At 41.9% G+C, this 15,773-nt stretch overlaps 1 protein-coding gene across 4 annotated transcripts in view; it reads right to left on the bottom strand.

Annotated features, from left to right (window-relative positions):
• ptprea (protein tyrosine phosphatase receptor type Ea) overlaps window positions 1-15,773 on the bottom strand; it is a 47,457-nt gene that overhangs the window by 31,361 nt on the left and 323 nt on the right. The window lies entirely within an intron of this gene.

Here is a 15,773-nt window from a genome sequence, read left to right as displayed (position 1 = left end):
TATCTCATTTGCAGAGTTACGAGCAGCACTTTACTATGATAAACAAATGGGAACCAAATGTCCGTCTAGACATCTTAACATCGTGTGATGCAGTCTTATCAGTTACAGATTATTTGAGCGCCGTGTTGCTTTTAATGTATCATTTATTAGCACATTACACAGAGTCCCAGATGCTCAAATCATACCATATGACGCTGAAAAGATATTGGTATTGGTGTCATTTATAAAATCACACTGCAACTTGGAGCCAAAGCTCATAAATATTCTAAATGGCAACGGCATGATTGACTCCTGCCGTCTGATTGCAGCATTACGTTATTCTGCATTAAACCGTACCAAGTCTCCTTTTTTGTGGCCGACGAACTTAAATATTAGAAGTGAGTAAAATCCTTCCAGGCATTTACCAATGACCTCATAATGTCAAAGAGAAAGATATTCTTATATATTGGGTTTTCTCCGCATTCCTTTATTCACAATAGAATGTGTGATATTTCACAGGAAGAAACTCAAAGAAAAGATACAAAGTGGAGAGAGCAGCTCAGTAGGAGTCATTGTAAACAAGAAGTGGAGACAGGAACATCTGAAAGCTGAGGGGTTGGAGGGGAGGGGAGAGAGAATAAAGCCACAAAAACAGCCACTGCCAGCTGATGTGGTTCAGAAACAGGCTGCTAGAATTCACTCCAGATTCTCTGACAACCACTTATGACAATACCATTTTAAAAAAAAGAGGGAACCCTGCTCATTGAAATGTCACCATGGATTAACAAAATCTCATGTTTAAAAATATAAAAGGTTAATATCATTCAGTAACCTTCAGTGGTCACTGATGCCGATGGTTGAGCGAGTAGATGACAACTCACTGTACGGTAATTCAATCCCAGACACATTAGAGGGAATCAATTGAGGAAAAAATTAAAAAACTAATTATAATAGTTAATGCGGCTGGCTCTAATTAACTTTAATTAGATGCACTTTGGTGACGAGGCATAAACTATTGCAAACTGCAGTGCTGCAGGCGTGGCCGTTTGCTGCCCTTTCAAAATCAGCCATCCCATTATGCACTTATTGAGTTCTATCGCTGCTTGTAATCAGAGCAATCACCATTATTAATCTGTGGCCTGAACTTGCACACTACATTTGATACAATATTAACCCAAACAGGTTTAACCTCTAAAATCAAGAGTTTAGCACTAGTAGGAAGTTCTAAAGTTTGCCTTTGCAAATCTGCAAGAAAAGGGCTTATCTCCGTCCCCGGACGCAGACTAGAAATAGGCGTTTTGAATTTCATTGCTTTTGAAAAGAGGAGAAGCTCATCTTCTCAGGCCATCATACACCGGAGAGTGGTGACAGAAAATCATTTGAAATCTGGTGCTCATCCAAAAGGTCAGAGGCAGTGTACTCCAGCTAATCATCCCAGCTACTGCAGCAAAAATCACAATTTCAACACATTATTTAATACATGTACACACCTGTAGCAAAGTAGATTTTAATGATACACATTGACATGGACTTTCAATGATACATTGCCGATCCTACAGCCCAAAAATATGGTTTTTAAGATGCATTTCTCTAGTCATCATTACAATACCAAAAGCCCTACACTGGAAATAAAATATAACAATAATTTTCAGATGTAATACATCTGGTTAATTGTGAAACAACCCAGCGGTAGACACCAGCTGCTAGTAGCTTTCTCTTATGACGACCAGAAATATTTAGTTTTTTCATCAGATCACCAGCCGCAGACGTCTCAGCAAGACGGAATTTTTTGAACATAGTTTTGTGGGGAGGGCCCACACAATGAACTGTTGAGCAACACATTTTAAATCAGAAACACACACATGCACTGGATCCCTCCTGGAGGCTTCCAGGTCTGTGAGTTTAGCAAGATTTTAAAAAAGAGCTGAAAGAAAGGATGTGGATTCACAACCCAGTCTCCAAAAAAAGCGTGAAATGGCTACGTTGGTCCACCGTGATAAACGTAGTCATGTTACGTTTTCCCCCAAAATAACGTTACTATGTTACGTTTCTTTTGGCCCATTCATTTACATTGCTTTGCAAATAGGTCACGTGACTATCAAGTTTCCCGGTAGCGAAAAGAAAAACATGGCGGACGGTCAGCATAATCTCCGTGAAAAACACAATATTTTAAGAAAGCATCAGCATTTGTATGCATTTCGATGGCATTTCTAGCGAGAAGTATGCGTTATTCTTTCATAATCTTCTATCAGAGACTGTAGAAGACCTTCCGTTTATTCGTTTCTGCGAAGATTTGAGTGTCCCTTTGGCAAAGCGTGGCTACGCAACGCCTTTAACGGCGCATTATTAAAAAAACACTTCCAGTGGGGGCGTAAAGAGGCGTTCAGCCTTAAAGCCACTAATCGCCAAACAAAACAAACTCAAAGCACTCGAATCACATTATGACTTTTTAAACATAAATTCCGTTATTTTTATGAGTTTTCAATGAAAGAATGCATCATTTCCGGGGGTAGGCATGCCCGGGACATCCCGAATTATGGGCAATTTTGATTTGTCCAGCTTTTTGACAGCTCCAGTCCCGACTTCCAATCACAGCCTCCTAAATCAATGACGCGCCTAAAACTCTCGGTTCGAACATTACGTCTTGTTTACATGGGAAAGGGGGGCGGGGCTTCGCCCTCAGAGCGGAGCGTCATTTCTCGCTCCACACGTCTCCTCTTTTTACTGGCCAGGAAAACGGGCGATCTATCCCACGTGGGTCTGGCTCCATTCCATTGGCTCTGACGAATCCATAGAGAGGCGGGACTTATCATTTTCCCGGCAAACGGAGAGATTTGAGCTGCATTGCTTCCACTGTGCGTGAAGTGGCCGTGAGGCCTCCACTAAAGTCTCTCTCTATTTGTTCTGCTTTACTCAATAAAAGTAAAACCTTTACAGATATACTGTCCACACACTAGGCTAACATAATGGAGACTTCCAGGCTTCGTCCTTTATGTTTTATGGGGATAAAGCCCCTGTAAGTAGTTTTTTCCCAAGCAAATCTGAGTTTCTTCTTTTTTTGTGTGTCCCATACAAATATCAAAATATATATACTGATTTTCACATCCAAACACACTCACTTATGTTCCCTTTTATCATGACAACAAGAAATTTCAAGATATACCTTTTGCTTTCATAAATATGACAGTTTTAGTGTGTAAATGCCCAGCAGTGTACGGTCCGGGGGCCCCTATCGGGCCACTTGTTAGATGGGTTTGATGGGTTACCGACTAAAATATATGCCCCCACCCCCTAACTTGATTTAGGTCTGTTGCCTCAGGGTAACTTGTAAATATAATAAGTCAAACAAGCAATGTAATCATTAAGAAAGTAGTGCATTTTGAGCACATTAACCACAAATGGATTCAAACATAAATTCAAAAATATTAAACAAAGAAATGAAATGACCAACACTGTATGTACAAAATCCACATACAAAACATGTAAACTTAAAGGGCTTGTTTGTGTCAAATTTTATGGCATACACATTCAACTGGCCTACAATAACCTGAAGAATGTCTTAAAATACTGAAGGGGGGGACATGATATCATTAGAAATGTTATGCCAGAGGGAGCACAGAATGTATTGTGGGGTGTTCAACAAGGAGGATTTTCAACCTCTACTATGTCTCCATCCTCATCTTGATCGACAGACTCACTGTCACTATCATCAGACATGCGTTATCCTAGTTTTAGTGTGTAAATGCAATTTCCAGCATGAGACCTAAAAAACGCCTACAGGAATAAAAGGGTTAAACCAGATACAACTTGCTTGTTTGACTTATTTGACTTATTATATTTACAAGTTTCCCTGAGGCAGTTAGGGGGTGGGGGCATAAATTTTAGTCAGTAACCCATCCAACCCATCTTAAAACTCAGTCGAAGGAGTCTAACGCCGGAGTCACAGGGTGCAACAAAACTCTGTAGTGAAAAAAGTGAAGGCCGAGGCATGCTGGGTGAGGTGCGATCCCGGCCCTTTTGGGACAGTGTTGTGCCTGAACGCGTTCATAAACTTGTTGATATTTTGGGCGAACGTGAACTCAACGTACTGTATTAATGCCCGATGAACGTCACTGTTCTCGTTCATTCTGGTGTCTATGAACGGCGCGTTCGTTCAGCTTAACATCGTTCAATGGGGTACCAGATTTCTATAGAAAACACACCATAAACGCGCATTAATAAGTGTAGCAAAGAGGCGGCGTATAATAATTTTAAAGAGTTTATGAAGTTACTGACAAGGTCGGTGAGGATGGGAGGAATCTGACCTTTCTTTGCAAACATTTGCACCTTAATGATTACTGTCCTGTTTTTCTTTTAATAATTCCTTATTTAAAAAAGACCATTTAAGCAGCATGTGTTTGAGAATGTAGTGTAGGGGTAAACTCTGCAACTGCTGCTAGTGTGGAGTGAATAGACAGCAACATAGCATCAAAGAATCATTAGGGAAATGCTGTCCCCTCAATGCTAATGTAAACCCTGGTTGGATAAGGATTCAAATTGGATAAGAAGATTAAATCTGATGCATCGCTTCAGTGTTAAAACTGATAAAATAATTGCTGTCTGTGGTTCTGGGCTGTGGCAATAATTTAAAAAAAAAATAGCTCGCAGCAACGTATGGAAAAAAAGAACTGAACTAGTTCATTTTTTGGAACCGTGAACTTAGTTCAAATATTTTGAATTATGAACTGAACTAGTTCCTTTTTAAAATTTGTAAACTAAACTTTGAACTAGTTAATGTAGAAAGTAAACTTTCCCAACACTGGCTATAGGACCCCGGAAGATGATGAACTATGCCTGGGAAGGGCGAAGCCATGCCGGTACGAGCATGATGTGCAAATTAGTCGTCAGATCAAAGTATAGTAGTGATAGACTAATCGAACCATCTAACAAGTGGCCCGATAGGGGCCCCCGGACCGTACACTGCTGGGCATTTACACACTAAAACTGTCATATTTATGAAAGCAAAAGGTATATCTTGAAATTTCTTGTTGTCATGATAAAAGGGAACATAAGTGAGTGTGTTTGGATGTGAAAATCAGTATATATATTTTGATATTTGTATGGGACACACAAAAAAAGAAGAAACTCAGATTTGCTTGGGAAAAAACTACTTACAGGGGCTTTATCCCCATAAAACATAAAGGACGAAGCCTGGAAGTCTCCATTATGTTAGCCTAGTGTGTGGACAGTATATCTGTAAAGGTTTTACTTTTATTGAGTAAAGCAGAACAAATAGAGAGAGACTTTAGTGGAGGCCTCACGGCCACTTCACGCACAGTGGAAGCAATGCAGCTCAAATCTCTCCGTTTGCCGGGAAAATGATAAGTCCCGCCTCTCTATGGATTCGTCAGAGCCAATGGAATGGAGCCAGACCCACGTGGGATAGATCGCCCGTTTTCCTGGCCAGTAAAAAGAGGAGACGTATGGAGCGAGAAATGACGCTCCGCTCTGAGGGCGAAGCCCCGCCCCCCTTTCCCATGTAAACAAGACGTAATGTTCGAACCGAGAGTTTTAGGCGCGTCATTGATTTAGGAGGCTGTGATTGGAAGTCGGGACTGGAGCTGTCAAAAAGCTGGACAAATCAAAATTGCCCATAATTCGGGATGTCCCGGGCATGCCTACCCCCGGAAATGATGCATTCTTTCATTGAAAACTCATAAAAATAACGGAATTTATGTTTAAAAAGTCATAATGTGATTCGAGTGCTTTGAGTTTGTTTTGTTTGGCGATTAGTGGCTTTAAGGCTGAACGCCTCTTTACGCCCCCACTGGAAGTGTTTTTTTAATAATGCGCCGTTAAAGGCGTTGCGTAGCCACGCTTTGCCAAAGGGACACTCAAATCTTCGCAGAAACGAATAAACGGAAGGTCTTCTACAGTCTCTGATAGAAGATTATGAAAGAATAACGCATACTTCTCGCTAGAAATGCCATCGAAATGCATACAAATGCTGATGCTTTCTTAAAATATTGTGTTTTTCACGGAGATTATGCTGACCGTCCGCCATGTTTTTCTTTTCGCTACCGGGAAACTTGATAGTCACGTGACCTATTTGCAAAGCAATGTAAATGAATGGGCCAAAAGAAACGTAACATAGTAACGTTATTTTGGGGGAAAACGTAACATGACTACGTTTATCACGGTGGACCAACGTAGCCATTTCACGCTTTTTTTGGAGACTGGGTTGGGATTCATCGTTAAAGCTGCACTTTTTTGTTTTGTAACCTGCTTTGTTTTCTACCAGTTTCCACAGTTATTCACATCTCCACATTGTTGAACAACTTGTCAATACGAATGACTACGAGTGTAATCGCAATCCACTTTTGATGATGATTTGATCAACACATTCCATCAATAACGTGCAAAAGATAATTCGCTGACTATGAATCTTTCGTGGTACACAACACATGTGTGATTACTCTGACCCTCTTTGCACACACTGGACTTGTGATGGTGCATTTATTTACTCATTGTTGACTACGAATTATATTGTTTCAAAACAACATGGATGATAAAAGATCAAAAAATATAAAAATGTATAAGATAATCACAACTGTATAAAACTGTCCTTCCACTGTACTTTTTCATTAGTTTAGGCCTTAATTAATATAATCAACCTAGTTGATATACAACAATACAAAATAGAGAATCAAGTCATTATTTATTACATGAACTTAGCACATAAAAAAAAAAACCACTCCATCACTCCTCCCAAAAATGACACCCAAACAGATGGTTTATAAAGACAGACTAGCTCCCTCATCTCAAGTCTGGCAGCCACTGTGGGCTTTAAGAGAGCAGATCCCAGGAGCAGCCTCAGGATCTGAAGAAAACCTAATTGAACGCATGCAAATGAAAGATGTGTTAAAAATTCCTCTTCATCGTAGAGGGGGGGGGGGAGGTGTGTTGGTAATTCAGCTCCAGCAGCCACAGCTCCCTGTGTTTCATCTTCCCCAGTTGTGCTTGTTGTAAAAATCACACCCACCCCCAACATTCTCCCCCTCTATCCCCCAGTTTCCCCTCCACTCAGCTCAAACCCAACCCCCCTGCCCTCCCTTGCATATTTTTCAAAATAACCAATTACAGTCACAGGAATGCGGGGTGAAATGTGTGCCCTGGAGCATGTTGGTTTTCTATCAGACTCCACACCGACATGATAGCATCAACCTGGGTGGGGACACAGTAAAAACAACCCTCTGCTTCACCTTCTCATATTCTTGAGGAGCTTGTGTGAAATGACAGCTTGTGCTGGCGGACCAAAGCAAACAACCATGCAGACCAGAGCCAGAGCTGCTGGGGTTCTGTCTGCTTTGAGGACAAAAAACGCACAGCCATAGAAGGATCACGTCGCTCTCCGGCGTAGCCACACGTTAGAAGCAGCGCACAAATGTAATGAAAAAAGTGTCAAACTAGTCGTCACTAATTTGTGTTTTTAGATGAAGGCTTCTCTCTCGCCAACTAAGCGGCTGCAGAGCAGAGCCTTTTACTCATTTCCTGTCGTGATTCAGCCAAAGACGGACGGACGGACGTCGCAGCAGGGTCCACGTGTCGAGTTTGTTTTACAATACTGCGCGACCCAATCAACATTTCTCTGAAATCAAACACAAAACAGCTCCGTGTCTGGGGGACTAAACCCAAGCACGCCAGGCTTCCAACAAAGCCTCCACATCTAAGCAAGCTCATCCGAGGCGGTCATAAAAGACTGCAAACGAGGGAGTGTCCTCAGAGAGTGAGCCTTTTTTCCCCCCTCTCCAGGGAGGACAGATCTGATGATCAAATCCTTTCCGGTCTCAACGTTGAGTCCCTCTCTGCAGCAAAAGACAGCGTCTCTCTTGTGTCGCACTCCGCTGCCCACCAGCTCTGATGAACGGCAGTCTGCAGATCGCACTTGCAAAATGTAAACAAGGAAATGTTAAAGTAATTCTAGGTAAAGCCCATATATGAAAACCTCATTCAGTGAAGGAATGTCCTTAATTTACCATAGTAGCATAAAATACATTAGAGAAAACGCATTTTGAACACCACAGAAAAGGCAACAACGAGGTGTGTTTTACAAATAAAAAACAAAACATAGAGGCCATCCAGTGTGGCTGTTTCTAAAGTACCCGTGTAATTGCTAGTAAGATAACAAATTAGTCATTGTGCAAAGACACAGCACATGGAGGAAGCCCACGGGGGATGCAGACTCCCAGTTTTAAAAATACATATCCCATAAGGTATATTTGTCTTCTGTTTGAGCTCCAGATGAGGAGAGAGCGAAGCGGGGGGGGGTTTCAAACAATTCGCAGTTCACCGGCAGTGAAATAGACGTTTGTGTGAAGAGCCACCCACAGACTGGCGGGGGCTACAAAGAGAAGCACTGTGTGATATTCAGCCCCGGGACACACCGTTTTTTCTGATTACGGTGATCTCTAACCCTCATTTGCCTCCGTGTCTTGGTTCTCCAGGAGCAGCAGAGAAAACACTCTGGGCTTGTCGATGGCCTGCAATCCCAGCTCCGTGTTGGCCGACACGCCGCCATCTCACAAGGTGCCGTGAGACGGGGGCCCCGGAGGGTGGGCGAGCCGAGGGAAGAAGGCACACGTTGCTCAATTATCATCATCATCGTCACCCTGGGTAGCTGTAGTATAATATATCTCCAACACGTTAAATATGAGAGCTTGTTAATAATATGTGTTTGATATAGAGTCTCCATCATTGTAAGCAAATAACAAATAAAACAAGGCATCTGAAGTCAACTCCTTAAACTCCAGAGAAAGTCATTTAATGAGGATTTTTATAAACAAGCAACCAATCCAATTAAAGGAAATATTTACCAAATCTTTTTTTTGTACAGCCCTTTTTTTAACAGATTTCCCCCAAAACCGTGTCTTGATTACCACAAGCTAATGAAAACCTAAGTAAAGAACTATCAAGAGAAAATGTTGAGGGAAATGCATATGCCCTGATAATCCCAGATCCTCTATAAATATGAGAATAATGAAAGTCCTCATATCCCTAAAAACACCCTAAAGCTCCTGCTGCTTTGACTCTGGCATCAAAGCCGACACAAGTGGTAAAAAGACATATCCCATCATTGTAAGTGGATGCCGTGGATCTGGCATCGTCCCTGGCTGTGCACAGAAAAAGGCTTTGGCAGCGTCTGAGTGTGATTGTCCAAAACGTGTTTGCCCAGTGGAAAAACATATTGCATGAGCAAATGCTGCAACAATTAGCAACATACAGTATAGCATAGTTTTGTGAATTACTATGAAACCAAAAAAAAAGAAAGCGGCCTGTGCAACAGAGTAGTGTGGCATGTGTTATTCTTATATTGGATGAGTCAATCAAATCTTCCCGAGAGAACCAGGCTTATTATCTACTCAGAATGATTAGTACTAACTATGGGTGATATATTTTCTGAAGGAGAACATTTTACGTGATGACACTGTAAACATTTGTTTGGGCCACGTATTCTTCACTTATGAGATGCAATGACTTTGAGTGTCAACACCTGGAGCATCTTTGATCTGTATTATAAAAATGTAACGCACGATTAATCACTTTTCATGACAGAGGATGTAAATATCTACCTACAAAATGAATGTGTGATGCCAAGGAAGAGGTTACATTCGTCAAAGTTAACAATGAGCAACTGACCAGAAAACCAACATCCCTAAAGCTGTGGCTGATGAAAACTAATATTAGGCCTATCGTCAGATTTCTATCTCTCACGTCAATGCCGGACTCTGCTCAGATTAATTTGCGCTCCATCATATTCTTTATTTTCAATCTGCTGCCGGTCAGGAATCTGAGGAAGCTAAATCCCACTGTGTAGAGTTGACAGTCAAGTCCTTCCGTCTCTTGGTGTTTCTGTTTTGTTTTCATGCTGAACCACATCATTCCTCTTCCTCCGAAGGCAGAAACCATCAGCAGCAGCCGAAGTTACATCCTTAAAACCACCGGAAGGATTTCAATAAGATGAGGCTGGTTCAAAGTCCATCCACTTCATTTCACTGCAGCAGGCTGCGTAACCCAGGCTGCCCTTTACCTTGGTCATTTCAGTTACCAAGGACAGCTCTTGTAACCCTCCCATTTACTAACGGTGTTAGCGGTTACTTGCCTATCGGCATGCAGGGCCTCTCCATTAACCCCAGATTGGCTGCCGCATCTAACTACACTCATTTAGACACTTTCCCCTTTTAGTCGAAAAAAAGTTAAAAAAGGGCTCTGAGAGATCAATCCAAAAATCGCTCGCCGCACCACATGCTTCTCAGCTCGACACAAAAAGAGATAACTCAAACATTGAATTAATGAGTGTCTTTGCCACTGTGGGTCTTTGCGATGCAATCAGCACACTTTTAATTATTACAAGCCCCGGGAATGCTGATGATGAAAAGGAAGCTCGGAAGGGATAAAACTTGAATGAATAAAATAAAGAGTGGAACTGACTACTCTCTCCGTGCTGTGTATTAAAACTGTTGCTCGGAATTTATTTGATACAACGAGCAAATAAAACGAGCAGTCGCTTTGAATAAGCCTATTGTGCTTGTGTGTTTATTGGAGATACTCCAATGCCTTCAAGCTGCGTCATGTTACCGAAAACACAATGAAAATATTGACGGGCTGAAATGATGATCACACACACACAGTTCCCTGTGTAGCAGCCGTAAAAGAATGAATAGGAAATGGTGTGCTTTAGTAAGCATACATTATTCATTAAGCACTGTACTGCTCCATGTCAACAAACTCTGTAGTGATACAGTCAAACCATTATTTCCTCTTTCACTCACTGCTTCACTCTCAGTCTTATCTTGTAGCACACTTGTGTATGATCAGCCGCGAGTTGCTTAAGAGCCTGTAATATCAAAAACATCCTCTGAAATTAGTTGGAATTTAACTGTATTTGACTTGACACTAACTATTCAGCAAAAACACCAGACTAGGCTGCAAGTGCTGGTCGTAGCATTTTATGGACGTTCAAGAAAAATTCATTTTTGCATGTGCTGATAACTTGCACAGCAACAAAAAACATATGCACGGACAGATAACATGAGGGGCAGGACTGGGCGGGGCCTTGATGAATCGCCACCTGAGCTTTATAGTTTATGGTGCTTCAGAAATCACTCTTTTTTCACAATAACGTGAGGCCCTGCCAATTGACAATAGACTAAAGACGATTTAGTGTATTTGCATCCAAAAAAGAAGATTGAAGTAATTTAATGTTTGAGAGGGACATTTTCGAGGCGCATTAACAACACAATAAACAGAAAGCCTATGAAGAACCATTAGTGGTTCCATGCATTAACATCTATACAACAAAAAGCCTCAGTTTGAATTATATTTGCATCATCTTTAACCTCAGAGACCCCATCGTCAACATCAAGCTATCTAACAATGTGTGTGGCTTCCTGCGCAAATGACTGCATCTCAACATTGATATCAAACAAATTGCCTTCAAGGAAAATCCACAAAAGCTGAATATTTTGTTCTTCCTAACTGTCAAAGCCATATTAATTGTGTTCTCAGCCTGTGAGATGCCCTGGTTTTCCACAAAAAATGTAATATTTGTTTTTCAGAAGTGGTTCTTTCAGATAAAGTAAAGTGAACTGAAGTGCATTTGGAGCCATTGTTGGAGATGTTTGCCTTCAGTTCAGTTGAAATCAGGCCACATAGCATTGGGAGTTAATCTCTTCTGGGCTCCACCTTTCATTCCTTGAGCAAGTCACCAAATTAGGTTGCCATATTTTGGCAAAAAGAAAATATTACTGCTAAATTGAATAAATTATGGAGTTAAAATCACATCTGTCAATGTGCTGGCCGCACCAGAAGCTGATTTAAGGGCTTACGACTTTACTTTACTTCTAGAAGTAAAAGAAAAATAATAATGATCTTAAAGGTTTACAACAATGCATTTCTTCCCCATTGGATACTTCTCAAACAACTGCGAGGTCACCAGCTGAATCTCCCATAGGGCGTCTTTTTAGAGCTTCGTGGTGTACTTTGTAACTCGCTCATGTAGCAACTGACAGAAATACAATAGAGAAACTATGTGTTGCCTGGAGGCGAGAATACACCCATAATACTACTGGGCAGCTGTGGTGGAGTGACATCATGCAGTAATTCCCTGGGCCAGATTCTCTTATTCAAACCGGAAGGGCTTGACCCAGTGGTTCTCAACATGGGGTTCAGGATTGCCTGAGGGGTCCTATGATAAGTTCAAGGGGTCACAAGCTGATTGAGACATTCGGTTGCGCTAAATTATGTTTGTAGTTGTCCTGACTGTCCTGTCCCCCTGGTTTCGCATTAACACTTACACCTAATTCAAGCCTCTGGTGAAACAGGTGGGGATGGAAATCTCTCTCTGATCAATCTGCTCACAATCGAGCACAATCTGAGGCGGTACAATTTCCTTTCTGTGTCATCCCCTGAATTTGAATTGCCGCAGTGTTTAACAAGGAGTACAACAGAAAATACTTCCCATTCCAATATTGCGGTGGGATGTCTGGGTTTGTCACAGCAGCTGTCCAAACCACACCAAACTTCCCAAATAAACGTTTACTATAAATACTAAGAAAAGCAGAAAAACCTCACAATAGACCTGGAGTCATCCAATGTTTGACCTTTTATTTTAAAAATGGATTTCAATCAATCTAAATAAGTTATAATTACAGTTCTTCTCACATTATAATCAACTCCTCAATTGTTGCAGCTCTGGTTGACTCCCTGTCAATACAGAAGAGTTTTAAATGGGATGTGCCACTATTTCGAAATGACAGATGGGTTTAATTTACCATCTCCTCCAAAGATTATCTCTCTTTTGGGTCCCATGTGCTCGTCCAAAAAATGTTATCCAGAGCAACTAACAATGCGTCATTTGGACAGATGTTGGGTGAGTTCTGAAGCATCTGAAAAATCTCAGTCCAGCTGCGTCTTAAAACGCCGACGATAGTAAACAAACACAAATAAGCACAGCTTGACTTTGCACATATCAATCCCAGGCCATAGTGGTTCTCGCTTTCCCTTACCCAGCAGCCGGCAACAGCAGTGCTGGCCCCAGATCAGATGTGTGGGGGCTGCAGGTAGCTGTTTGAACAGTTTATTAACAGGGCCCGAAGGAGACACACCCTCTGCGGCTGCGGGGCTTTTCCGGGTAAGCAATACCCCGCACACATGATCCGCTTCTGCTTTCCCTGGCTTCGCCGCCACCATTCTGGCAAGGGTTCCAATCGCAGTTCATCGGCAAACAACAACGTTGCATCCAATACAAGCTTTTTTTTCAACTGCCCCCAACAATCCCTCCAAATAATAATTACTTATGCATGCCTGGTTAAGTGTGGGTTAAACTGTCCTCACTCTGCAGGGATATTTTTTATCATTACTCAATAATTTAAGCAACATGCCAGACCAAAGGATGACTACGGGGCTTGCTTTCCTGTTGCACTAGCCGCAGGCACAAACAAGACTACGATTGCAACATGCTGCAGCGTAATGTGCTTTAACAAGCTTCTACCAAGAGAGGAGGAAAAATAACAAGTTGCATGCAAATGCTGTTTGCATCAAAAGTACTATCTTATGACCACTCCTTAATGCATAAATCATGAGCCCTTCGGCGGGGCTGGCAGAAAACGTTTATACCGGCAAATATCCGACAAGTTCTGGGTCAGACCGGGCTCATTCCTAATTGTCGTGACTTTATACCAATTAGTTAATTCTCCACCCCTTTTGAGGGAAAAAGTGCACCTTCAAGCAGAGAGAAGTTTAATGCGGTTGCAGCTTCAGAGAGCTCACATTACAGTCTTTAGCGGGTCAAACTTGGAATCGGAGTGTTTCCGAGCCTCAGGAGGTGGCAGATAGGTGGAGGGTGGGGCAGGCAGCGGGATTTACTACGGGCGGGCAATTTGAGGTTTATACCCGGCAAGCTGTCAGAAGGTACTGCAGGTACTCATCTCCGACTCGCTGAGGATTTCATTAATCACCACATCTGTTGGTTTTGCACTGTGCACCCACGTTGAAATAACACTATGCACTACACAAGCATTCCAATAGGCCTCTTTACTAAAAACGAGAGAGTTACCAGAGCTATTTGATGTTCTCACTCCTGAGACATTAGAGGGAGAATAGAATTTAGCTGAAGATGAAAGCTTGAATCAATCTGGAGATTCCTTCACGCAGTTGACGCAGTCCCATTGGTCTCGGCGTGACCATTTTGTTTATTTCAATGCATCCTCATTAGCCTCTGCCACCATAATTACCATTTTTCTCAGGGCCTCTACCTTATAATTGAAAAGGTATGCACACTGACATACCGCAGGCAGACAGAATGTTTATGTGTGGGACTAAAAGACAGTTAAAATCAAGATGGTATGAATGTGAAATTAAATCACAAGTTTAAACCTGCCAAGTGTACTACAATGCATCTCTTTTTGTTAAATGTGTTGACATGCATCATTTCAAACCAACATTCTCAATAAGCCCCTTTGTATATTCTGGTCTGATATTTGTCATTACAGCAGCTGACAGAAAGTAAACTTGGACCAAAGCAGTTTCCTTAGCAACAGAGAAACAAGGAAAATGTCCATAGGTAATTTTCAGTCTGGTGGCTGGTTCCATCGAGTTAAAGCTCTGTTTGAATAGATCAGCCTTTGCTCACCTGGGCGTGTTCGAAATGTTTGGCTTGAGTTTTTTCACCAACACAATAGTCTGGGTTTTCTCAGAATGTTACCTTGTTAACGGAATGCAGCGGAATTGAGCATCGTTGGAGCAAAACTGGGACCCACGGAAACTTAACGGTGAGGAGATGATCTTGCGACCCTCGTTTGAAAGGAACATATCTCATTGTCAAAAGGGACTAAATTTAAACTTCTCACATTCAAATTAGCAATTTTTTCTCCTCTGTACCTCCTCACTCTGGCTTACCTGTCCCTTCCAGATGGACCACAAGATTCATTAGAAGTAATTTAGTAGCGTCATTGACATTGATGAATTCAGCTTATTGTCCAGTCATGCTGTCAAAAGCCAGATAGAAGTATGCAAAATGATTTAGACTAAGAGCTTCGTTTTGTGATTCATTATGATGAACGTCAGGCTGTAAGTCATCTTGTTAATGGCCAGTGGAGCACAGTGATTCATTTCACTTTTCATTTCCATGGTCTGATAAGACAAATGTCTGCCTCGGTTCATCTCCCCATCTCTTTAACCATCACCTTGTTACAATCTGCTCCCAGCATGCTGATGTGTTGCTGACCATGACCCCTGACCTTCCAAGGCCAGTGACCTTTCGCTGTAGAGAATAATATCATGTGGGTCCAATGATCATCATGTATCACAAACCACCTCAAAGTTGAAAGTCTGTGCAGCTTACTCCACGTTCAGCGTCCATAGAGAAGACATCCTAGGACATAACTCTAAAACCATGCAGAGTCCTCCTCCTGTAACAAGTCTTAGCAGATCCATCTATGATATCTGGAGCACCGATAGCCTCTGATCACCGACATGTTGCAACTGGCTCAACTGCAGCCCACACAGGCCCACCGAATAGGAAAACAACATTGTTCTACTTCGTTTCAAAGAATCCACAACACAAAGTAGGGAATACTGCGATAAGACAAAAGGAAAACACCCCGATTTGAGGACAGAAACTCCAAACGCGTGTTCCATTAACCCACGTTGGCACACCGGTTGGCCTGAAGTCGGTGCATGGTGTCAAACAAGAGAGGTCCCCGTATTTAATCACACGGTAAACATCGCTGGTTCGTAAGCAACACATTCTCTGCCAC

Source organism: Pungitius pungitius, chromosome 21 (assembly GCF_949316345.1).
Source record: "Pungitius pungitius chromosome 21, fPunPun2.1, whole genome shotgun sequence".
NCBI classification, from domain to species: Eukaryota; Metazoa; Chordata; class Actinopteri; order Perciformes; family Gasterosteidae; genus Pungitius; species Pungitius pungitius.
The sequence above is the reverse complement of the archived record's forward strand: the minus strand, read 5'-3'. Positions and strand labels throughout refer to the sequence as shown.